Source organism: Haliotis asinina, chromosome 5 (genome assembly GCF_037392515.1).
Source record: "Haliotis asinina isolate JCU_RB_2024 chromosome 5, JCU_Hal_asi_v2, whole genome shotgun sequence".
NCBI lineage: Eukaryota > Metazoa > Mollusca > Gastropoda > Lepetellida > Haliotidae > Haliotis > Haliotis asinina.
Genome location: NC_090284.1, coordinates 70,499,650 through 70,527,357, shown reverse-complemented (window position 1 = coordinate 70,527,357; position 27,708 = coordinate 70,499,650). Strand labels below are relative to the sequence as shown.

Genomic DNA, 27,708 nt, shown 5'->3' with positions numbered 1-27,708 from the left:
TTCATCATTATAACTGAAAACTTTAAAACTCTTAAGCGAGTTAAACATCTGCTTGTAGTAGATATGTGAAGATTGAAAAATAACGAGTTCAACGTACGTGTTTATATTATGTTTTAAAATTATAATAAATCTATTATCATAATCATATGCATTTTGAAATGTACTAAAACATATGATCTCTTTATGCCTATGGTGAATTTAGAACATGCCTGTTATATCTTGACACGTGAATGACAATTGTCAGGCATGCTATAGTGCTACCTTGTCTACCTCGTTACACTTCACATGAAAACGTGATTTTGGTGCATGCTAGAACAAATAAACGAACCAGAAAATGCAAATGTCAAAATTAAATTATGTTTCTATTATGCTAAAAAGTGATACATCGTTTCTGGTTTTTCACATGGAAGTATAGTCTCATTGGTCACCTGAGATAGCACACCTGGCAGCTTATTATATGATGTCTGCCATTCTGAAAAAAAGTAATTTAGGTAGGTAATGATGAGAAATCAAACAATGCTTTGGTGGGTAATCCTTTTAAGGAAGTTAGTTGCTTTTACAACTGCACTTTACATCAAGGTATATTCGGGATAGATTAGTAAATGAGCACTACCTTCTGACAAATCCGCTGTGCAAGATAAAACTAATTAATCAATCAACGTGTTATCCGTTAATCCTTTGATCGATGTTTGTTTTTGTAACTCAGTTTCAAAAACTGACCACCAAGTGAATGGTGACAAATAACATTTGTAGGTTTATACAATCAAACACAGCAATTGAGTAGCAAATGTTGTGTTGTGCGTCTGAAGATATGGGCCGACCCTGATGGGAGGATACAAACGGAGCTAATTTACCTTGGCAACCTTTCAGATTTTTCTAGCCATGTCAAAATAGGGGTGTTTAGTTCATGGATTCAAATAAATCAAATGTATGTTTTTAATATCATAGGTAATAGATATTGTAGTTTTCCGTGTTAAGGGTGTAACGAACCAATCAGCGTTCAGATAACAGAAAGTGGATTCCCCGTCGCGACTGCTTGAGTGACAAGTCTGTCGAAGTGGACTGATGCCTAGTCGAGGCTGTCTGTCACGGTCGAGAGAGCAGGCACTGTCTACCCGACAGCCGATCGCGGCAATTAACACGTTGGCTTGAAACAAAAAACGCTGCGGACTAGTGGCCCTTTAACCCTTGAGCAGCTCGATCCGGTTAGTGCCTTAAGCGTTCCATTATCACAACTCTCAAAAGCATTCCAATAAGTTTGGAGGTTTGTTAGCTTATAAATGAATCCTTTTGTAATCTTCTGTCATTATTCAGATCTATTGTAGGAGTAAAGGGTTAACTTTAGGAAACGTGCCCATTCATGGAGTTTGGTATATGTATTCCAAATAAATGAATGAATGAGGCGTTGCTTTGAAAACTCGGAACAGCTCACTGCAGCATATACGTAGAGAATCAGCGATTTTCCCGTACGCTCCGGAAATTGAACGCCTATACGCAGAAAGAGGTGAGGTTACGAATTAGGTTTGGCTTGACAACGCGTTGGCAGTTGCGTTCGAGCGAATATTTCCGGTGCATGGTCTATGTCATGGAATTTTAATGCATAAATAACATCACATCATAGCAAACACCTTTTAGGGTGGTCACAAACTCTGTCCTCGCATGTAAAACATATTACTCAAAGTAAAGAAAATAAATGAATACAAATTTACCTAAAGTCGAACAAAACAGGGTTTGCATACACACACCGCTCTTGTCATCAGGGATGCTTTCTTGTTTTTTAATGATTCCAGTGATGGTCTTTCCAGTGTCACCGAACATTCGATCTTTAAAAACAATTTTTACATCACTTTTCAGGATATGTTTTACATTCACAGTACAGTTTTAGATTGGTACAATATTTCCATTGGAATAAATCAACAGGTGTTTTCCCCAAAGTCCGTTTTTCACGAGAAAGTATCATTAACTTATCGTTCTCACAGTTTTTCAACACGTTAAGTTGCAAAGAGTTTTCATATTAGTTATTATCTACATACACAGTGAGGTTTCTTGGCTTCATGTAGCAGTTATACAAACATACTGTTCTAATATCGCGATGCACAGGTAGCACGAACTCTTTATTCTAAGTTGGTGAAGTAGTTTTACAGGTCCTTTCAGCGGAATCACACTCAGGGTTTAACTGGTGAAAAACCATAAGACATCTCACCGGTGGTCGGTTTTTATCGTTTGGTCCAACCTTTCGCCGAAATGACAGGCTTTATGCTGTAACTGTCACCTTAAACCGACCTCTACCCAGTGCAATTTATACCAACCGATAAACTAGTGTATCGCACCTTTTAAAAGTTTTAAGGCAGGTGTGGCGTCCTGTAAGAGTGTTATCGGTGTGGAGACAAGTCATCGATGTTAACGAGGAAATATATTCGCGTAAGTAGTCATTTTTATTTCTTGCATTTACGTATCTGAATTATTCTGAATGTACAAGTTATTAACACTGAAAGGTTTCAAACTGCCTATTATTGATATTTTAAATTTCTAAATCTACAATGCCTACTTGTGCATGGTTTCAAAGTAATTGCCATATTTTATGCTGTAAACTTCCGAAAATTATATGTATTGTTTAATTTGAGTTATTGTTTTAAACTAACAATCATTTTGAATACGTTTCCGTATTTAACCTTGTATGTAATTGCAGCATGTGAAGTACGTGTATTAATAGTTTTATTATTTTGTATTAAGTTTGCGACTTGTGTTTTAGTATATTATTTTGTTTTAAATTAGTTTGCGATTGATGTTTTGTTAGTTATATTATTTGGTTTTAAGTTAGTTTGCGATTTGTGTTTTAGTATATTATTTTGTTTTAACTTAGATTGCGATTTATGTTTTGTTAGTATATCATTTTATTTTAAGTTAGTTTGCGATTTATGTTTAAGTGAGTTATATTATTTTGTTTTAACTTACTTTGCGATTTGTGTTTTTGTTATTAGTGTTTAAGTTAGGCTAACGTTTCTGTTACAGAAAAAATATGGTCAACACTTCATTCCCGCCGTCACCTCCACGCCAATTGTCACTACCCTCGATAATATTCCAGCTATGTGGTGACGGTATATGGTAACCTAATAATCAACAGCATGAGCATTGATCTGCGCAACTGGGAACCTATGACAATGTGTCAACCGAAGTCAACGAGCCTGACCACCCGATCACATTAGTCGTCTCTTACGACATGGTTATGTTGTGTGAAGCATGGGTTGCTGAAGTCCTGGTCTAACCCGGATCTTCACGGGTCTGTGTAAATGGGTAAGGGAAAATGGTACTTATGTCACATACACTGAGATTCATCACAAACACCACTCTTCAAAGATACTTTCTCTATTTGATATCAAATTATGAGAAAGGTAATGCGAACCAGGTGGTTACCAGTCCGTGGGTTGTCCGTTGGCTCACATGTGTGCACCTGCAGCAGATGCTGACACTGCAATACGAAGAAATGTAAATATAGCATCCACATAAGGGGAATACACAATGTGAATTCGCCATCTATGTACTTCAGTCTATATATTTGAGTGAGTGAGTGAGTTAATACTTAACGTCACATTGGCAATATTTCAGCCATATCGTGACGAGAACATTTTGATACTGAAATGAAATATGTATACATTATAAAATCCTGTCGTCAAAGGACAGTAAAACCACTAGAGCATCACATTTACAATGAAAACTAGTGTGGAGAGTTAAAACAATTACCACTATTCGGACAATACAACATAAAATACGGGCTGTAGATCGCCAACAACTGAAGGTAGATCACCATACTAGGGACCATGGGGACTTACAGTACTTCTGCTACCTGCATGGCTATATATCTAATTATGCTCGCTGGAAATACGATGCCTCACCCCCATTAAGATCTTTCCCAACAGATTGTGACCACGCCAGTTTAATTCATTCCTTATCCTAGAATCTGATAGAGAGAGTCCCACTTCCCATAGTCTGTCGTATGGGGATGCCTCTACTAACACCTTAGGGTATGTGTTCAACAACAGAGAGTTCTTCAGACTGAGTGAATTTGGCATAATTGGCTTTTTCCACCACTTGTGGACTGATCGTATGCCACACGGTGGGATTAAAGTTCTTCACACGTTTACCTAACTGTTTCTGTTCGGATGGAGATGATGAATTCAAAATACACTCAGCAATAAATGTATCTCCAAATGTCAAAGCTTTGCAATACATATAGTACTGCTCGGAACAGTTAACATTTTCCCATCCGCTTCCATCTTTACAAGATAGTGTTGACTGAAAGGACTGTTTCTCGAATAGAAGTACACACAGCGTTCATCTTCAACAGTTCCCATCTTGCTGAATAAAGACTCACCATGTGAATGAGGCGTTGGTCTGTTTGCATGACTTGGTGCTGGACATGGAGGTGGTGGAGGCATTTGGTTGATTGGGACGGGTGACATTGGTCTGTAGTTCGCTCCTCTACCGTGACCGGCTGCTGCAAGTGGTGTTGGTACCTGCAATGCTACTCTCCTCCCACTGTTTGCGTTGGAGGGGGTTGTGTTCCAGGAGAAGGTGCAACAGACGGTGACGTCAGTGTAGGTGGTGTAGGCAGCTCTGGCTCTGGTATGTCCTCTGAGATATAATACATTGTTTCAAGGTCTTCCCCCTTCTCAGTATAATCTTTAGCCTCCTTCATGAAGGATTTAAAAATATCAGATGTCATGGAGATTGGTTTTTTAACCCCTCGTGGATTCCAATTTGTGAGATGTACATAGACAACTCCGTTGAAATAATTCACAGAGAAATAGTGTTTCCCAGCAAATTGAATGGTGAATATATACAAGAGCGTCTCTAAACAGGATTCTGGTAAGAGTTACTTACAGTTACTGCTCTCTAGCACTGAAGGAAAACTCATCCTTGGCAATCGCTCCATTAAGAATTTGTCCCACGCCAAGCAAAAAGGTAAGTAGTCACTTCCTTTTTACTGAATATGATCGTTTATGAGTGAGTTATATCGTATGTTAGTTGTTCAAGAGGGTGTCATTATAAGAGCTGGTAGTGTATATTTTTAATTAAAATGATGTGGAATTAAATTTAAATGATGCGTTTTATGAAAATATTACAACATGGCGTGTGGACCACTCTTGCCATTGATGATCATAGTAGTTGTATAGGAGTTCTAGTGCAGTGGTCACCTTTTGATCATAGTAAGCAAATAGATGATTCAGTTTTTTCTTTTGTACAGGTTCCCAGACAACATGTGCATTTTACTGTTTAGTTGGTAAATAACTCTTTAGTCATAATGTCTAATCATACCACTTGTTTCGTGTTTAATTGTGAACATTGTCATCAAACCTTTAGACATAAATGTAGTTTAGTACGTCATCAAAGGAATTGTGGTAGAGAAGGTGCATTATATGTTTGTCAGTTTTGTCAAAAGACTTTCAATCGAAAAGATAATTTGAATCAACATGTCAAAACCTGTAAACAAAAAGTTGTCTATTGTCGTCAATGTCCACATTGCTTTCAACATTTTCCAAATGAAACTGATTATCAAAACCACCACTGTGTCTCAAATAGAGCTAATGATCACACTTGTTAAGTATGTCACCAATCCTTTCCCAACTCAAAAGCATTGAGACTACACAAAAGTAAGACAGCTGATGACATGGTAGGGAGGGGGAAAGGTAAAGCTAAGACAGCTGATGACATGGTAGGGAGGGGGAAAGGTAAAGCTAAGACAGCTCATGACATGGTAGGGAGGGGAAAAGGTAAAGCTAGGGGGAAAAGTAAGTCATCTACTGTGCCTGCACCTCCTCCTGATTCACCTCCTGTTTCACCCACACACACTTCGCACTCATCCCAGAATGATAAAGACAATGTTTAAAAACCATGTTCTAGTCACGCTTTTAACGGCGATGTCAAGGTTTTTTATTTTTTGGGTGGGAATTCTTCTGACCCATTAGAATTTCTAGTCAGAGAACAGAGTAATGTTATTTCCGTTCTTGAATCGGAAATAAATGAAAAAAGGTCAATTAAATGGAGTTGATGTTTGCACATCAAAATGGAAAAACCAAGTGAAAATGATAATACAAATTATCATGAAGCCTATTTCAGATCTGAGATGCAAATAGCTACCAACGGTAATGATTTAATTGATCAATATCTAGAAGCCATGTACAAAATGCTACAAACATTAGATGATTATGAAGGGGTTCATTCTGGATTAAATGTCACAGTCATTGTTCTTTTGAAACTCACTGTGGTGAAGTTCACGCCATTTAAAGGTGGCAGTTACATCCCATTGCCACCAGCACTGGCAAAACATAGCAAGAGTATTACCAATATTAAAAATGAAAACCATGAATGATGTTTTGTTTTATCCATTCTTGCCAAATTGCACCCAGCTTCTCAACACAAAGAACGAGAAACTCATTACCTCCAATATTTAGACAGTTTGAATCTAGAAGGGTTTACCTTCCCTATGACTATGAAACAAATTCCACGTTTTGAACAACTGAACCAACTGAGCATCAACGTCTTTGGTTTTGGCTTGTATCCAATGTATATCAGTAATGAGTTGGATGTAGAAGAAAACAGACAAATAGATTTATTGTTACTTTCACAAGAAAGTCAACCAGATGATTTTGATGGAATTCTTGGTTTAGAATGTTACAAGGAAACCATGGATGTAGACTCCGTGCCCAATACACACTTCTGTCTCATAAATAATTTCAATGGCTTAGTCAGAGGAAGAAATCACCGTGCCAGCTTTGTTTGTAGAAAATGTTTGTGGTGTTACACTACTAAGGAAAGGTTAGAAGCTCACAAAGATCATTGTTATAAGAAAGCACAAAGAGTTGTTTTACCGAAACCAGAGGTAGCTGTTTATCAGTTTGGTTTAAGGTCACAAAGCAAAACGGAGAGAGAGCCAAGTTTTTAATTGTAGCCGATTTTGAAAGTTTATTAATAGGAGAAAGAAACAATACTTCGCGTGTGAATCGATATGTTCCTTGTGGGTATGCCTACAAAGTGGTATGTACTGATGAGCAATATTCAAAACCTATTTAAACGTATGTAGGTGAAAACGCAGCAGAACACTTCATTGAAAACATTTTAAAAGAATATGATGAGATCATGAATCTGTTTGACTCTGTGAAACCTATGCTGATCAAGATAAAACAATCATAGCCAATACAACTCATTGTGGGTTATGTGGTGAGCTGCTAGGATCTGATAAAGTATTGGATCATGATCATTTGTTAGGAAAGTTCCGTCAAGTCTTGCATAACAAATGCAATCTCAATTTTCAGTTAAAGAAAAGGGTGATTGTAATGTTCCATAATCTGGAACATAATGATGCCCACCTTTTGTTAGAGGTAGCACAGACGTTTGGTGATCGTGAGATCACTGTCATACCTCACACTACAGAGCAATTTTTGTCTTTTACAGTAGACAATAGATTAGTCTTTCTGGATTCCTATAAATTTTTAGTTCCTTAGATGACCTTACCCAAAATCAGTTAATGAAGGGAGTGAATTCCTTTGTTTATTTGCAAGAACAATTTCCACAACATGTTAACATGCTAACACGTAAACTCCCATTTCCCTATGAGTATATGGATTCATGGGAAACATTAAAGGAGACATGCTTGCCTCCTAAAGAAGCCTTTTACAGTTCCCTTAGTGAGCAGAACATCAGTGATGATGACTATGCTTTTGCACATGAGTTATGGCAAACATTTCAATGTCAATCCATGAGCGACTTCATGAGATTGTATGTGACAGTAAATGTGTTGTTGTTAACAGATATTATTGAAACCTTCAGAACTGGTTGTTTAACTGACTATGGACTGGACATTTGCCATTGCTATTGCATGCCTGGTTTCTGTTTGGATGCTGCGATGAAAATCACTGGTGCTAAACTTGATCTGTTTACAGATGTAGACACTTACAATTTCATTGAAAATTCTATTCGTGGTGGTGTGTCAGCCATTGGGAAAAAATATGCAGAGAGCAACAATGAACACATGCCTGATTGCAATCCAGAAAAAGATACCCCCACTCTTCTCTACATTGATGTAAATTCGTTGTATGCCACAATGATGTTGCAACCTCTCCCTATAGGAAATTACCAATTCATTGAACCCGCAGAGTTCAACTCCATAGACTGGTTCACCATAGATACAGAGAGTGACACAGGGTATATCTTAGAAATTGATTTGCTGTACCCTAATCACTTACACAAAGCTCACGCAGCTTTTCCCATGGCCCCAACTCATGATGATATTCCCTTTGATGAGTTATCAGTCAAGCACAAAGAGTTCTTGGCTCATTTCCACAATCGACCATTGGAGAAACTTCCAAAGAAATCATCTGGTAGAAAACTTTTTTGTACACTGAAACATCGTTCTCGTTATGTGGTTCCTTTCAAAACCTTGCAGTTGTATATGAATCATGGTTTAGGTTTGGGCTGTATACACCGAGTTTTAAAATTTACCCGAGGTTCGTGGTTGAAACCCTATGTGGAGCTCAACTTGCAAAATCGTAAACATGCAAAAGATAATTGTGACAAAGACCGTTACAAACTGATGAACAACTGTGTGTTTGGCCGTTTCTGTATGAATAAACATAAACACAAAACAGTGTAGGTGGTAACACAAGGACCTAGACTTCAAAAACTGGCAGCAAAAAACAATTTCAAGCAGGTCAAAATGTATTCAGATGAGGTGGTTGCTGTTGAATTAGAAAAGAAAAGTTTACGTTTAGATCAACCCATCACTGTCGGTTTCACCATTTTGGATTTGGCCAAATATCAAATTTATGACTTTTACTACAATATCATGCAAGCACAATATGGTCATGAACATTTAGATTTGCTCATGACAGACACTGACAGTCTTTTTATGCAAGTCCATGCCCCTCCTCAAGAACCCTTCATGGATCCTTATGCATTCATGAAGCAGAATTTGCATCTCTTTGATACTTCCAATTATGCACCCAATGAGCCAAAAGGACTCTATTCCGATCTGAATAGGAAGGTGACAGGCAAGATGAAAGATGAAGCAAGTGGAAACATAATCTTAGAATTTTATGGGTTAAAGGCAAAGATATACTCTTTTTTTATAAAAACAGACAAAAACCTCATTGAAAAGAAAACAGCCGAAGGTATTAAAAAATCAGTCATCAAGAAATTTCTGAGACATGAGATGTTTAAACACTGTCTTTTTGACAATAAAGCAGTCTCCTGTTCTTATTATCTGATTCAGTTACACAGTAACACTCTGTACACACAAAAACACACCAAAGTGGCATTGACGTCCATAGACAACAAACGTTTTTTATTACATGATGGTATTCATAGTGTACCTTATGGGTATTCACCAACTGAGTAGATGCACACAGTGTCTGCAAGAAAATCTTCAGTGAAATTACAAGTTTCACAGGTAAGCTACACGATTATGATGATAATATGGTTTTAATGTATTTTGGTTTCTGTTTTGTGTTTTGAAATTTTAGAATGTATGTTCCTGTAATTATGTTTGTATTCTGTGTTATTACATGTGTTTGATTTGTTTTACAGGATGATTCAGACAACATATCTGTGCAATAACTGTCTGAGGTATTTATCTACTGATGCTTTGGAGAGGATGATGCGATGCTTCAGGATTTGCCTTTGGAGCTGCTACCATATTGATATAGCCACAATGAGGAGACAGACTGAAATGTTCAGACAGTGGATCATCTTCTGGTATCCATCGAGATGCACGAAGCTTACACTTAAAACAATACACTTTATCAGACTTGCCCGTGTAGATAAATCCAGCTTCAGCCATTGCTTTAGGAGATTGTTTCATTTGAACTGGCCAACTGTTGAAGGACCTTATTCTGTCACTGTACTTATCCCCATTAGGTGATTGACCTGTTATTCCAGCACAATCTGACTCCACATCAAAATTGTCAAACCGTCCACAAACATCCATAGCTCTGTTCAGTTTGAAGGTTACAAGTGAAATGGTGTGTTGTGTCTGTACATGTGCATATTTAAATCATGCAAACTTATATCTGTGGTAGGTACACTGTGCATGTCTCACCAGGGAATATCCCTGTGCGCAAACGTCCATACTGTTCATCAGCATAGGGTGAGACATCCAAAACAAGATAACCATATCTCTTTCCACCTACTGCATCTTGAAATGATTCAGTAAAATATTTAGCTTGTCCAGGAAATATTTGTGACGCTAAAATTTTATATTGATGTGCTGAACGAGGGTTGGACAACAACACAAAATAATGTGTATTCTGTGATATTGCTCTGCTACAGTCACTTTTTGGGTAAGCACTTTGCATAATGTTGATAACTGAAATTCCCAGATGATGTGAGAGCGTGGTATACACATCTAAATACAACGGACTTTTACAAATTGATCTCATGTAATAATGAAACATTATCAAACATTGATGATCCGATTCTTGAGAGTAAGATTTCAGTTCTTCTTCCGTAGGTAGTGCATTTTGAAAGAGAACATTTGAAATTAATCTCTCTAACTCACTATAGATTTCTTGCCATACTGCATAGCAGTAAATGATTAAGTTGGGTGCTGGATCAAACGTGGTATTTAGCCTGTTTTAAGAGACGTGCACACCAAACTGTTTTTCCACTGGAGGATCCACCAACCACAGATATTGTAGTGGGTGTATGAAAGGGTAACAGACATGTACTTTCTCTTTTATACAAACAACAATCGCAGGATTTAAACTAAACTATTTTTATGTTTGTTAATTTATTCTTTATACAAAATTGATGTAAAGTGTGATGAACAATTGAGACAGGAAGGGGTACAGTATTTGAAATAGTTACAAATATAGTGAGATACAAACATAGCATTCCAAATGAAGTTTTTTACTTTACTGGTGGAGAAAACGCTGAAAACTCCAGTTAGCCTTGAATTTACATAGCAGATAATACAAGCAATAGAATCCACATACATTTGAGTCTACAGATTGTAACTGTTTGCTACTGTGTAAGTATGATTGAACATATGACCTTATAACTGTCAAATACATCACCATGTACAGGTTTAGCTAAACTATCAAACAGTTCTATTTCCTTGAATATACATAGCAAGCCAATGACGTCCTTTCTTGCGACTGACGTCTGTATTCACAATAAGTCCAACCCCTCTTCTTATCATAGAGGATGTGAGTACAGGTAGGGATTCTTTAGCAAACACACCCAAGACATGATTTTGTAAGACAGGGTCACACTGTATGGCACAATTCAATTCAGATGCTTTCATCTTCTTTACTTATGTATAAATTCCTTACTTTATCAATTTCTATGATGGAATTTCTTTCGCTCATGATGACACAGCTCAATGTCTTAGTCAGAGCAGATTTGAATTCAATCTCTAATCTCACATTTCCTGATTTCACAAGATTGAGATAGTCAGTGTGTATGTCATCAAGATGATAAACAAAAAGAGCACTGCCAAGTAGGAACTCCTATCTTGAAATGAAGTTTCCTCTGTCTTGTCTCCAATATTTCAAGTTATCAAACATGTTCAGATGGGTGTCTGCATCGTCTGCAGGGGTGGCTGTCCCAGGGACACTGACTCCATTCACATACAGGTTAACAGTTTTAATCATGCTGGATTGAAAATTAAAGGGATTTCCATCATATTTTCCATTGAAACTGCTACTGTCTACAAATCCAACAGTGTATCGGTTAGCAATGGGGTTCGAAACATTGCCAATGGTATGTGTTAACTGAGAGACAGGAATGCTTTTTACCTTCACCTCAGACTTGATGAATGGGTAGAGGACATTACAATTGTTTTCAAACAAGGTGTTGTGAGCCAGAATGAGTGCTGGGTTGACTTTCAGTCTGCAGACTTTGAGATAAGCATCTAAAATGTGTACAGAGAATATTTGATTTGCCACTCCACTCATAAGACAGAATTCAGGTGATGATCTGAAAAATTTCAGAGTTAGGTTTACACCATTAATCAAGTGTCTGTCCATGTCAAACACATCTTCGAAAAGATTACCAGACATGGTCGTTTCCTGGCTCAAAGCAATGAATGATCCACGCACTGATAATCCTTGGTTAGCTCCTGTGACAGGGTCTGTTGATTCAATATCATCATTGTCTGCACCTGTATCTTTGTAGAACAACTGTGAGGTAAGTTGAGTAGATTTTGCCTCAGCTCCAAAATTCAACAAGGCTTTCATCATACTTTTAAACCCATAGTGATTATTAGTTGAGGAAACCAACTGTCCATTCAAATAAACTGAAAGTTGTGAGAAAAGTGATTGTAAAAAAAGACAAATAGGGGCAATGTGTTCTTTGTCCACCAAAGAGCTGTTGTCTGCATGGGTGACTTTAACCTTCACATGTAATCTTGTCCTCTTCAAATCAATGTAGTCACTGCCAGTATTAGAAATTTCGAATTCCAAAGGTGCTGAATCATTAATTTGACTCACTGGACGCACATTTTCAAAGTAAGTTTGTTGAACACAGGTTTGAAAAGGTGGTAGAGTAAAGAGGTTTAAAGATTCAGGAACAACCTCTTCAAAACTTTTACTTGTCAGCAAAGCCATAGTGCTAACTGAAGATATCGTTCTCTTTCACTGGGGTGCACTTCAGAACTTGAGCAGTCTTTGAAGGGATGTTACTTGTTAGACGTATCCTCTTGGTTGTGGTTACCTGCTCGCCTGCAGCTCTTTTTAAAGACTTTTGTCGTTTCTCTTTGGCACCTGCTCTCTCCACAACAGTTTGAGGTTCAGAAGTCATCTGTAGTTTGATGACTTTCGACTTTTCTTTTGATGATTCGTCAGGTTAACGAGACGCAATGACATTAGGTTGATTTTTTCCTTTCACCAGTTGAGAACTCATTGTCATGTGTTTTTTCAAATTAATTCTGCCATTTGTTGTACTCAGGGACATACAGAGGTAAAGAATCCATGTCAGTTGGTGAAAGGGTAACGTTGTAGGTGAAGTGTGAGGTGAGTCTCTTCTGTCAAGAATTAAGAGAGAGAGGAGCTCCACCGTTTGCTTTGATACAGATTTCAATGTCTTGAGATTCTTTTACCTTGACGTGAATATTGTATTCATTAGTGAATTTAAAATTAGGCCCCTCTCTCAAATCAATGTGTCTCAACAAAGGTAACTGACTATCACCTACCAATGAACTATCACATAAGTTACACATTACGAGTATATCTACATAAGGATCATTCATATGAATGAGATCCACCTTTCCAAAGTTTAATTCTGTCAAAGAGACCATCCAGAATCCATCAAACACCAGTCTTTCATTTAATTTCACTTTAAAATGATATGGTGTGTTCTCTTTGAAGTACTCTTTCTTTGAGTCTTTAGAAACACATATTTCTCCATTACAAGTCTTTCAGCTGACTTTCCTCCACCTAAGAGTCAAGGGAACTAGGCCAACCTAACCACCTCACCAAAGCAAAAGTTTTTCCATTTATGCCCTTCCTCTTTAAAATCTTCTCCACCTGCCACTCAATATCTTCTCCTTTATTGACCTTCTGCAATTCGCTGGTATAAAATGTACCTTTGATCATTTCATCATGAAAATCTTTGAGTTTATACAGTGGAATTTCTTGTCTTTTAAAACGGTGAGCTACTTTGAAGAGTTCTTGTGTCCACTTCAGATCAAGTTCTTTGCTGAATGGTTTTCACAGATATGGAATGCGAACGAGATCACCTACTTTATATTTGAATTTCTTCACATGATAATTGGTTTTACTTTTGAGCTGTTTCAACAAAGGTTTGACATACACATGTTGCCACACTTTCAATTCATTTCCTTTATTCACTTGAGCAGGTGATAAATTGGGTAGAGTAGAATGCAAAGTATTATTGTAGTTGTGTACTAGTTCAGGCAGAACATCCAGGTAGTGTTTGGTGTTGTTGTGAGTCATATAACGTGTGATCAAAGATTTCAATGATCTGTTGAAGCGTTCCACATAAATGCTCTTGATGTTTTCATTCCGTGCAATGTTGAGAGTGATGTGTTTCTTCTCTAAATAAGATTGAAATGCACCTTTGAATTCACTGCCACCATCAACACGAACTTTCTTGGGCTGTCTAGTTTTCAGTATATCTTTGAAAGCCTTCAGCACCAACTCTGGTTTCTTGTTGGTTAGAGGGAGCACAAAAGCATAGCGTACAAAAATGTCCACAGCTACCAACAAATATCTGACACCTTTTTTCTCTTTACTGTAGCGAGAAAGGTCTGCCAGATCCACATCAAACATTTCTTTCATAGAATTGACCCTTATCTTTAACCTTTTAAATCTGTGCTTCACTGGTTTGTGTAAACATTAGGCGTCTTGATTTTTCACAAATCGTTCCACCTTTCTTAGCTTGATAACATGTTGCTTGCTTTCCTTCAATTCATCACGCAGTTTAGATGGACCAAAATAAACTCCTGGCTTTTGAGGATTAAAATAATAGTTTTCTAATGCGTTTTCATGCTTTGACTCTGTGATGTTCTTCTTTTGTGAACTCATGATGAATTAATGAAAATTACACTAACTCCACAATATATATATATATATATATATATAACATGACAAACATGAGATTCTTTCCATTTTATTGACAGGTTATTATTAGCTATGAATATTAATGCCTACATTTTGTTCAGAAAATGTCTCACGTATCAACAAGAAGAGAATATGTCTCCTCAGTTGTCTGTTTAAAGTGAAATTGATCAGAATTTACACAGTCAGGATATGTCCCTCAAAGTCTTGTACTATCATGTCTTCCATCATCCCCTCTGGATCACGATAGCACATACAGTTCATGAGATCCATACAACACACATGACACAGAACTTGTCCGCTATTACAACTCATGTGTTCCAACATGTTATTGTGACAACATATATGACAGTTCTTTTGAAGGGGAGTAAGTTTCTCTTCTTCATAGGGATCTTCTGAATGATGTGAGCTATTGCTGGATAAATCAGCGGTGTCTTGTTTTTCCTGTTTCTCTATGTCCTCCATGAGTTGAGTATAATCCAACCACAGACCATTTAAGATGGGATCATCAACCACGTGGAATGGCAATGTTGCTGCTGCAGTATCCTCTTGCATTTCTCTATAGAGTGACAAAGAGGACAAGAAATAAAATTTACAAAAATTCAGAATCATAAACATTGAAGAAAACATATACAGGGACGCATTTAATAAAACATATACACTTACCCTGATTGCAAATGGATTGCTGGTGTGGATTCCTTCTGTAATTGCATCTTCTGGCCTCTGTTCTTTTCGACCCGTGAAGGTCCAGGGGTAGAAAAGGCCTTCAGCAACCCATGCTTGCCACAAAAGGCGACTATGCTTGTCGTAAGAGGCGACTAACGGGATCGGGTGGTCAGGCTCGCTGACTTGGTTGACGCATGTCATCGGTTCCCAATTGCGCAGATCGATGCTCATGTTGTTGATCACAGGATTGTCTGGTCCAGACTCGATTATTTACAGACCGCCGCCATATAGCTGTAATATTGCTGAGTGCGGCGTAAAACTAAACTCACTCACTCACTCACTCTGTTCTTTTCCTTCATATGTGAAACCCGTGAAGGTCCCGGGGTAGAATAGGCCTTCAGCAACCCATGCTTGCCATAAAAGGCGACTCAGCTTGTCGTAAGAGGCGACTAACGGGATCGGGTGGTCAGGCTCGCTGACTTGGTTGACGCATGTCATCGGTTCCCAATTGCGCAGATCGATGCTCATGTTGTTGATCACTGGATTGTCTGGTCCAGACTCGATTATTTACAGACCGCCGCCATATAGCTGTAATATTGCTGAGTGCGGCGTAAAACTCAACTCACTCACTCACTCACTCACTCACTTCATATGTGAAACTTTCATCGACTTTGTTGGCTGCTCCTTATTTTCCTTTAATTTTTTAGTCTTCCTAACTTTAGGAAGGGGGGTATAAGGAGATTTTCGCTTTCTCTTTACTGATTTTTCATCAGTAGAGGTGGCAGAAAGTTTTGTGTAATCCAACAGCAAACTCAGAAAAGCAGGCGATACTGATGGAAGTTTCTGTTCTAAGGTTTTCAGTCGCTCTGTGATGTCTGAGTATTTGGTTTTGTACAATTCGCTTGTTCTCATCATCGTTTCATACAAATGTACCCGAGTATTCACAATATCCTTCATTTCTTGAAATGCAGTAGTAAGTAACTGGTGTGTTGAAAAGGTTACATGTCCAATGTCCAACAACTTCTGTGTCATATTGACTGTAAGCAGAGAGACACTTTCCTCAAACTCGTCTTGTCTATGACAGCAATGAAACTGATTTTGAAATGGCTTGAAGGTACATCATCATAGGATTGTTTAGAGCAAGAGCTTTTTGATTGGATATAGAGCAGTACACATACAATTTGGTTGGTTAACGTGCTACATGGATAGAATACTAATAGCATGAATATTTTACAAAATGATTTTAGCTACTTTCAGACACACCAAGGTCAGCACTGTAGAATGTGACCTCTTCCAGAATTTATGGAATGCACTCACTGGTGTGAGTATGAAGGAATTTAGATTACAACCTTTGGAATGTATATTGTACACCACACCTTAAATAGCTTAAGTGCTTTAAGGTGTGCACTTTTGGAATGTGTATTCTACTCTCAGGAATGTCATTGACGTTCCTAACTATGACGAACCTTACAGAGCTTGAATACATCAAGGACCCGTGAAGGTCCCGGGGTAGAATAGGCCTTCAGCAACCCATGCTTGCCATAAAAGGCGACTCAGCTTGTCGTAAGAGGCGACTAACGGGATCGGGTGGTCAGGCTCGCTGACTTGGGTGACGCATGTCATCGGTTCCCAATTGCGCAGATCGATGCTCATGTTGTTGATCACTGGATTGTCTGGTCCAGACTCGATTATTTACAGACCGCCGCCATATAGCTGTAATATTGCTGAGTGCGGCGTAAAACTCAACTCACTCACTCACTGAATACATCAGGCTTTCAGCTTATGGAATGTCTATTGTTTGGTTTAGAATGTTATTCGACTGAGGAATGCTATTCAAGTTCAGAACTGTGACGAGCCTGACAGAGCCTGAATATTTCAGGCTCTCACCTGTGGAATGTTTATTGTTCGGCTCAGGAATGCAATTATTCGGCTTAGGAATGCTACTGTGTCCTGAACTGTGTAATAATCTACTGCTGTGATCTTTGATCTGACGTATAACCATTTATAACAACTCTTTGAACTCTGTTGTCTAGATAACTCTCAGACCATTTCAACAAGTTACTATCGATACCATGACGTAGTAGCCTTTGCTAGATGGACACAGGAAACCATTAACTGGTCTGAAAACCTTTCATCTTGAGCCTCATCTTGAAATCATTCTAATGATCTTTTTGACCAACATACTCCTAATGCACAGATTAGTTAACACCGTCGAATCTATTGCACTACAATTTTATGTTGCATGTGGGGAATTGTGCAACTGGTTACAAAACAGGTGTAGGGAAGTGTCAAGACGGGGAAATGTTATGTGGTGAATTGTTCCAGTGAGGAATTGTCCTGATGGGAAAATGTTTGTACACCCTTTTCTATATATTCTCAACAAACACACTGTATCACAAGCGTGCGATCCGTCTTGGCCCGGGTTCCCAAAAATACAACTTTAAACGCGTAACACGTATCCAGATTTGTCTATACATCTATACATTACTATTATATACTTAAATATCACATTGTGATGTTTAAAACTGCCAAATGCAAAGATAACTGACCCGTTAGAGTGAAGTCGTTTCCTCCCTCCATTCCCAACATAGCCTCAATCGAAAGTGTTGAAGTCTGTGTTCAGTCCGACTTTACTCGGGCTGTCGAAAAAAATTAACCCTCACACATGTATCTTGAAATGTGTCGACATCAATAGATCAGTGTTGTATGTACCCACATGGCACGGTGTGGTACTTATAGGATATTAAATTAGCTTCCCCGAAAGGGGAACGAGTTTTGTATCCTATTTATTACCCACGTTCTAAAAAGTGAAAATATCGATAAAATAAAGCAATATTTTGCTTTCCTATATAGATCCATGTAACGCGGATTAATACATCATATTGGTGATTGGAATGTCAACCGCTTCACTCGAGGAAAAAGTATGCTGCGTAGAGGCAATTTATTTCCTACACGGCGCCTAATCACAAGAAAATAAACAAATTAAGATAGAATCAAGTCGTAATCAAAATTTAATTCTTTTCAGTTGAGAATTTGTTTTCAAAAGCAATAATGTAATTCATCAAAACACTTGCGAAGTGTAAATATCTTGAACTTGACCTAAATCTTGCCTGAACGTCAGTCGGCCATCACTGTCGGGCTAGTCGTCATGTTGAGAAGTGTTCACAAAGAAGAAGATTCTAGGAAGCATTTAATTAGGAGCGGCAAACTCAACAGCAAAGATGAATGTGAATAACCGGGAGCTGTACGTCTCAAATAGTTGAACTTAATGTTCTTCATCGGAGAACGAGTTACTGTAAACAATTCGGCGACGCTTTGCGCAGGATGTCAGTGACGTCGTCTCATCTCGGCTTGGAATTCCCACTTGTCGAAATTCGACTTTTATGTTGAAGACTCCACCGAAAATTGGGTCTGAAAACACAACCTACAACCTCGAACGGAGACGATTTCAAGCCTATTGTGTTCAGATTCTGGGAAGTGCCTTTGACCCCAACATAAGAAACCACGGGAGGCATGGCAGTGACACTATGTTTGTGCGGGAGGACGCGAATGGATGCGGCTGACAGTGGCAGTGATGAACATACAAGAGCGGCGCTCGTCTTTTGATGTTGTGTGTTACTGCGCAATCCTGACAACATACACGCAGAAGGTATTCAATCTCTTGATAATATTCATGTGGTGTTTTGGTCATTCGCATTCCAAATTCCGCTTTCAAGTTGTACTTTTACATGTAACCAATATACGCATTTCGTTTCTGAGCTGGAGGGTTTGTTTTTTGGTGTAGGCTGAATAAAAGGGAACCACGTGTGTGGTCCAACGGACTGAGAAAGTGTTAGTCCTTTTCTTCTACATACACAACATACTACCGACAAGAAACAAGGGAACTAATGAAATAATAGCGAATTTGAAACTGCTTTAAATATCCACTAAATCAATGGTAGGCGTCAAGTTCAATATCTGGTGTGTCCACCATGTTGGGCAACACATTCACGGCACCTTGATGGCATGCTGTTAATCAATTTCCGGATGGTTGCCCGTGGTATTGCCCGCCATTCCTCTTGGAGAGCTGCACCAAGCTGGGCCAGGTTGGCGGGTCCTGGGTCCCTGTCGTACACCCTTCGACCAAGAACGTCCCAGAGATGTTCAATTGGGGACAGGTCTGAGGACTACAAGGGCCAGTCCAATGTCTGGATACCTTCTTGTCGGAGATAAGCGGAGACAATTCGGGCCCGATGTGGTCTGGCATTATCATCTTGGAATACAAAATTTCGGCCGATAACTCTAGCCAATGGAGCCACAACAGGACGCAATATTTGGTCAACGTATCGCTGACCAGTCATGGTTCCGTAAATGATGACCAAATCTGATCGTCTGTCATGCGTAATCCCACCCCACACCATGACAGTACAACCTCCATATCGATCATGGTCAAGAATTGCTGCTCTGGCATATCGCTCCCCGCTCCGACGCCAACAACGTTTTCTGCCATCTGTGAATCGTAGGCAAAACCTTGACTCATCAGAGGACATGGTGTAACGCCAGTGACGCATAGCCCGTCCCTGTTGCTGCCTAGCCCATGCCAATCTTTGGCGCTTATGGTGAGCTGAAAGGGTGACACCCTTAAAAGGCCGTCTTGCTTTCAGACGAGCTTGATAGAGTCGGTTTTTAACGGTTGGGGTTGAAATGCGTCTTCCAGTGACTGTGCGGAATTCTCTATTTATGGCAGGGGCCGATTTAAACCTATCGCGTAGAGCAATTAACGTGATGAGACGATCCTGTCGTGGTGTCGTTGATTTTGGTCTACCACGCCCAGGTCTCGTTGCAACCCCACCCGTTTGACGGTACTTATCCCACAGGCGTGAAATTACACTTTTTGATTTACCCATCTGCCGGGCAACTTCACATAATGGTGTCCCTCGTTTCTTGCAACCCCAGGTGAGCCGCCTATACCTTGGACTCGGTGGATAGAGATGTTTGATAACTTTGCGGTGGCCAGTGGTATACCGGGGGACAAATGGAAGCAAGCCTGTAAACGTGCTATATTGATACATTGTCTGAGAACTGAGGGGCAGCGTATCTTTAGAACTCTTGGTGAAACTTACACTTACGATGATACTGTAACTGTGTTACACAACCACTTTGTCCACCAACGTAGTGTTATGATGGAGAGGTGGCATTTTCGTCATTGTGACCAGAGGCCGGGAGAGAGTGAGTATTCGTCAGTTTGTCTTGGCTCTCACTGAAATCGCGTCTACATGTAAGTTCGGTTTCTTGATTAATGAACGAATTCGTGACCAACTGATTGAAAAGACCACTTTCCAAAGAATTAGGGAGCGTTTATTAATGGAACCAGACACGTTGACGCTTGATAGGGCTGTTACGTTGGTGTCCGTGCAGATTGAGGAGGCCATTGCGGAGGCGAAGGTGATTGAAAACCGGACACCGTCTTTGATCGAAAACAAAACAAGTGTACGGGTTGTAAAGAAACAGTCTAGAAATCACGATAAGAGTAAAGTGAGGCAATCAACTGTTACATCTGGACATTGCTATTGTTGTGGTTCTTCATCTCACTATGCTAAGGATAAAAACTGTCCCCCTATGGGAAAGAAGTGTAGAATCTGTGGTAAAGTTGGACATTTTGCTAGAATGTGTAAATCAAAAAGTTTAGTCAAGATGGTGTCTTCAAATAGTGATTCTACGGACAAGGATTATCCTCACACTGAAGTGTATTCTGTGAAAGCCGAAGCAGGACAATTTAAAATTTGTCAAGTGAATATTGACAGTAAGCCAGTGACATTGCTGATTGATCTTGGATCCAAAGTGTCTATTTTGAATGCAGCACTTTATAAATCAATGTTTCCTCAGCACGTGCTGCAGCCTGCCAACCAAACTTTGCTTGGATATAACGACTCCGTTTTGCCCATACTGGGTATGATTTACCTGGACGTGGTCTTCGAAGGTCAAGTTGTGCGGGGTCATCGCTTCTATGTGTCAAGGAAAGGATCCAGTTTACTAGGGGTTGATCTCGTTGACAAACTCAGGTTCGAAATTCATTGACAAGGGATGAAAATTCAAACAGTAGGAAATGTGCCAAGTGGCATTTGCGAGAAATATCCATCAGTCTTCTCCGGATTTGGAGTTATAAAGGGGTATGTGCATAAGCCTAGTGTGAATCCAATTGTTGCTCCGGTGTCACAAAAGCTGCGCCGAATTCCTCTCTCTGTACGGGATGAAGTTGCTATTGAACTTAGAAGGCTAGAAAGCCAAGGAATCATCGAAAAGATCGATTCTTCACCCTGGATCTCCAACCTGGTGATTGCTAGACGTAACACTGGTGAGATACGTCTGTGTGTTGACTTAAAGGAGGTTAATAAATGTGTGTTTCCGAATAAATTCCCATTACCGACCATGGAAGAACTTGCTTCTGAATTTCATGGATCTACAGTTTTCTCAAAACTTGATCTCCGCCGTAGCTATCTCCAAGTGAACTTGAAGGAAGAATGCCGCTACCTGACTGCATTCATCACTCATGAGGGTGTGTACCAGTACTGCCGTATGCCTTATGGACTCTCCTCAAGTCCTAGTGCTTTTCAGAAGATTTTGTCAAGCATTTTATCAGGCATTAAAGGTGCACCAAACCAAATTGATGACATTGTGGTACATGGTAAAGATCAACAGGAGCATGATTATAGACTAGACATTGTGCTTCAGAGGCTTGATCAACATAACGTCACTGTGAACGCAGATACATGCACATTTTCTGCTAGTGAAATTGACTTTCGTGGATACAGGGTATCAGCAAGCGGTATCCTGCCTACAGTCTCGAACGTGAAGGCAATTGTTGACTTGAAGAAACCTGAGACCCGTGCAGAGCTTTTGTCGTTTCTTGGTGCTGCAAACTTCTACCTCAAGTTTGTCCCAAACTTTGCTGACAAAGCCGAACCACTTCGTAAACTGCTGCGGAGGGATGTCCCATGGGAATGGGGTGACTCTCAAGCGGAGTCATTTGAAGGTCTCAAACATGACATTGCATCTCCGCCAAATCTTGCTCATTTTGACCCGAAGGCGGACACATTTGTGTCTGCGGATGCTTCTGGTATCGCTGTTGGAGCGGTGCTGAGTCAAATGATCCATGGGGAGGAACGACCTGTCGCCTTTTGGTCTAGGACTCTGACTGAAACAGAAAGGAAGTACTCGACAGGGGAGCGTGAATCCCTTGCTTGCATATATGCTTGTGAACACTGGCATATCTACCTGTTTGGTAGGAAGTTTGTCCTACGTACTGATCATCAGGCGCTGACCACTCTACTAGCGACATCGGGATCAGGTCATCGGCCATTGAGGATATACAGGTGGTCGGATCGTCTTCACCAGTACAACTTTGATGTGCAGTATGTCACTGGGAAGAACAATCAGGTACCTGATATGCTAAGTAGGCTCGTGAAGGACGAGATTTCACCGGCAGCGGAGGATCTTTCTCAGGAAGAGGAGAACAGAGTTATGTCAGTTCTGTTAGATTCTCTTGACCAGCTCGTTACTCCTGCAGAGCTCAAGGAGTGCTCAAAGTCTGATGACACCCTGTGCACACTGCGGGTATTCATTGAACAGGGTTGGCCAAGTAGGTGTCCTGAGAAGTTTGCTGTATATTACAAGATGAATGATGAACCGTTTATTTTTGACTCCTACTGCGTCGGACGGGGATATCGAGCTGTTATCCCCGAGTCTCTTAGACAGAGAGTCTTGAATATGGCCCATCAGGGTCACCCAGGCATTGTGCGTACAAAACAGAGGTGTAGAGAATCTGTTTGGTGGCCTGGCATTCACCGCCAAATGCAACAGTTTGTGAGGGATTGTGAGCCTTGTGTACTCAGTGAAAAGTCCTTGAAGCCAGCGACTCCGCCAGCGCAGTCCATTCCGTGGCCTAAACAGCCATGGCAACAGTTGCAGATCGACATCTTTGGCGAAGTCGGAAGTTGTGATAGCCATTCTCACTAATCTCTTCACTCGTTGGGGTGTACCAGAAGTCATTATTTCGGACAACGGTCCACAGTTCACTTCGCACGTTTTCAAGGAATTTCTGGACAATTTGGGCATTGAACATCGTTTGACGTCACGATATAACCCTGAAAGTAATGGTGGAGTAGAGAGATTCAACAGAGTGATTAAGGAAGGCCTGAAATCAAATATGGCGGCTGGAAAATCCTTCAGTCAAGCAATCCAATCAATTCTGTTAAACTACAGAGCAACAGCTCATGGTCTAACACACAGAACTCCCTCGGATCTGATGTTGGGAAGAAACATTAAGTTGCCACTTGACAGACTTCGCCCTAGCAAGTCGTCAAACAATCCTGGCGTTCTGGCTAGAGATATTGACAACAGACAGAAGAAGTCTGAAAGTTACACTGACATTGCACGTAAACCTACAACCCCCAAGTTCCAACCGAGTGATTGGGTTCGAACTTCAAGACCAGTTCGAAGTCACAAGCTGAGCTCAAGTCTGTCCCAGTCTAGACAGATAAAACGCCGGTTAGGGAAGTATTCCTATCAGCTACACGATGGTACCTGTTGGAATGCCCGACGTCTCATTCCTGCTAGAGGCCAGCCATCATCACTTGATTCAGTTGTCGATGTGCTTCCTGCTGATGAGACTCGACCCCAGAGAACTCGCAGACCTCCGGTCTACTTGTCTGCGTATGATTGCACTTGAACTTTTGAAAGAGGGGAAATATGTGGTGTTTTGGTCATTCGCATTCCAAATTCCGCTTTCACGTTGTACTTTTACATGTAACCAATATACGCATTTCGTTTCTGAGCTGGAGGGTTTGTTTTTTGGTGAAGGCTGAATAAAAGGGAACCACGTGTGTGGTCCAATGGACTGAGAAGGTGTTAGTCCTTTTCTTCTACATACACAACAATTCACAACTCTTCCAACCAATAGTCTGTCAATTTTGACGAAATCAATAACTTTTACAGGCGACGCCATATTTGTTTACACTCATGACAGGCGTACTAGACGTATTTGTTTACGTATATTTATAAATTTTTGTATTTTCGTTTTTATTACAGAAACTTGAGTTATCATAGAATTGAAAAAGAAAGGCTAGTAACTACTCTAAATAAAATAAATTTTATCTGATTCCATAGAAGTGTTTTCGTTTTACATGCTGTCAGGTTTGAAAACTTGAATGAAAATCATGAATGGAATGAGTGATGAAAGTAGTACCAGTAATGTCAAAGTTCACGTATTAGCCAATCAAATCACTCGAAGGTGTTATGACAGATATGTGTCATAACACTTTGTTATGAAACACCTTTACGAAGTACCACGTGGGTAATAATACAGTATATCACATGTAAAGATAACTGGTCCCTTAAGTGGAACCCTTACTGACAAAAACAATGCACAGCTCAGACATGTATCCTGATTTGTGACTAAATTGATAGTTTAGCATAACCTGTACCTAAAAGCCTCTTAATAGAGTGCCAAAACGTAGTATTCGGAGGAAACACATATCTCAAAGTGAAATCCAGTGTTCAGTCTTCCATAACGGGCAATGAAATGAATACACCTGCATGTTAATTACACCTATGTCCGGCTTGCTTGATCTGGCCCTTGCCTTATTGCAATAAACTAAGTGTTGTGAATCAATCAACATACCCCGATGAGTCAAAGGGTCCTTAAAAAACTTTGGTACACGTTTCTGCCAAATTATCCATTCAGGCCCCGATTTCTCGAAACAATCTTAAGTCTGAGCTTTGACTTAAGTTCGAGTTCTTACTCAAATTTGAGAAAACCCATTTCCTAGAATGCACTGAAATTGATATTAACCTCAAAATTAGTAGACAGTTTGAGTTTTTTTAACATATAACTTAAGGCGTTTGGGCATTTTCTATTTTGAAAAATGCAGGTGAGATAAAAAAAAATCAGTGGTTTAAAATTGTCAAACTCAGTTGGAAATTTGAGTAAGAACTTAAGTTTATTTCGAGAAATCGGGGCCTGGGGCGGTATTCTAAAAAGTCTAAAATTTCTCGATGTTGGAATAATTAGGACATGTAAAGAAGTAATTTAAAGTATCCTCATTAGGGTGATTACAGGAGCAGAATGGATTAGCCTCTGACCTGGGTGCAGTGACTTGAATGACTTGAACGTTTCAACGTACATTAATAACAGGTGATTAAGGCGTAATGGGATACAAATAACAATAGGATTTAATAATATACTTAAAATAGGAATGACAAATAAGGCCTGGGAGGTTGGTATTCGGTAGCGGAGGAAATAAGCACGAACGTAGGTCGTTATGGGCAAGTTGAGATGATTCATAGATTAGGTAAAGGGAAAATGGCTGTACTATCAAGATGGAGCAACTTGTCCGGGGACCTCGGTAGCAGTTCGCAGTATTCCACAAGACATACATGGTTGGAATCCATCTCACAGTCTTACGAATATGGTATTGGGGGTACAAAATAGAGGGAGGTGTGTGTGTGTGTGTGTGCGTGCGTGTGCGTGCGTGCGCGTGCGTGCGTGCGCGTGCGTGCGTGCGTGCGAAGGTTAGACAGGATCACGCGTATTGCTGAGACGGGTTGGTGACGTAGGGACTCAGCTTTAAGCGGTAGCAAAGCCAAGGATCGGGAGCCTGGTGCGCTCCCACTCTTGGTGTTTGGTCACAAGGATTCCTCTGAAAAACTTAAAAGCACCAGCATTTGGCTTAAGACGAAAGCTCTACGGCTGAAGTCTTGTAGAGTGACCATAGAGTGGGTTGACCAGCAACACAGTCTTAATAAACTATTGAACGAAGATCATCGTCTTGTGGTTGTTGGAGGAACTACGGTAAAACTCCAAGGGCTCCCGGGTACTCACATTGTACCTCTCGCACATCCCCTATCGTCAGGACCTAAGTACGGGGTATACCGTAGTTAAGGTAAGGACACGCCATCCCAAATGCGAGATGCTGACAGGTAAACTTCATCTACCTGGCAGGTAACGGCGTTGTCTCCATATAGCTATACCACATGATTTTTTCATATTACAGATAACACAATACAAATAAAATTGTCTGATAGCTGGCATACTGATTTCAGATCACTTTTCCTTTTGAAAATCGGACCATAAATAAATATTTTAGAGGCAATTAAAGTGTCGAAATTCTGGGTCCAGGTTTGGATCAAGTGTGCTCATAATTACTGGAAAGTCGCGGACCACTTTTTTCGTCGAAAATATCTTAATTTTTCCATAACTTTGCTGTTTTGGGGTGTATTTATACAAAATTTGGCACAAAGGGTAATTGGATACCCCTGATTTCATTTTTGGCATCGGAATTCAGATACATTTAATGGATTAAGAGTTAATTTATATATTTAAGCACAAAATTAAATAAACAGCGCATGCCCAAGTAACATGGACCATGACTCCAGGGGAAGCACACTGTCTACAACTCTGGAATTCATACAAAGATGACTCCTAAATATAATTTAACAAAACAGCAATCACACTCATACTTTTCAAGCATTTGTATTCATCTGATCATACTCTTGATGTACTGACTCCACCAATATAAACTTGATAAAAATATCACAGACATGCATTATTTTAACTGATAATAAGTAGAAATGTCTTTGCCTACACAAAAGTTAAATGCATCACACAAAAGTTTGTCTCAGCATGTGTACATTAAGGGAATAACAATGTTCACAATATTGACTGTTAGTGTTATTGCCTTTGTTACTTTCTTCACAGGGCTGGACACTTTCCCACATGCTTAAAACCTGTAAAGAAAGTAAGGAGTCATTTGGAAACCTTCCACCATCCGTATGTCACAAAATATAAAAAAATGTATAAAATATATTTTAGTTTATGCCATATTATATTTTGTTTATGTTTTGCTTTTACTTTCCAGCACAATAAGTATTATTTTTATTCATGGAATTAATTGCAGCTTACCTCTGTTTGTATTCTTCATAATCATATGTAGATTGAAGTTGAAGATATTGCAGGTGGAAACACATTTTACCAGCAAAGTTGGCTTTGGATGGCTAGTTGAAAAGATAAACTGACTGCTGTTAATAGACTGGTCATCCCTGAAGAGATATATAAACTGTCCTGGAATACCGAAGGGGTATGGAGTCCATACCTTGGGGAGTGCTGCACGTTTTCATTGACAACACACACAAGAAACATATCGGATGTTGAAGGAAAACTAAGGTCTATGGATGATCAACTTCTTTATTCCACTGAGTGCGACGTTTCGCTGTAGATACTAATACCGTTATTAGACAAGTGATTTTGCTCATTGCAATAAAGGCGTTGACTATCCATAGGACCTGGTTTTCCTTCACCTATTCAACTTCTAGAATGCCTCTCAAAGAAAACGTCTGATGTTTTTTCTCTCCTGCAGACGCAAAACTAGTATATACACTCACATTGTTGAAACAGCATAAAACCTATGCTCCAGTCAGTTGGTTGGCATCAGAC

At 39.7% G+C, this 27,708-nt stretch overlaps 1 protein-coding gene across 1 annotated transcript in view; it reads right to left on the bottom strand.

Moving 5' to 3' along the window:
• LOC137285181 (macrophage-expressed gene 1 protein-like) overlaps positions 1-27,708 on the bottom strand; it is a 198,697-nt gene that overhangs the window by 125,514 nt on the left and 45,475 nt on the right. The window lies entirely within an intron of this gene.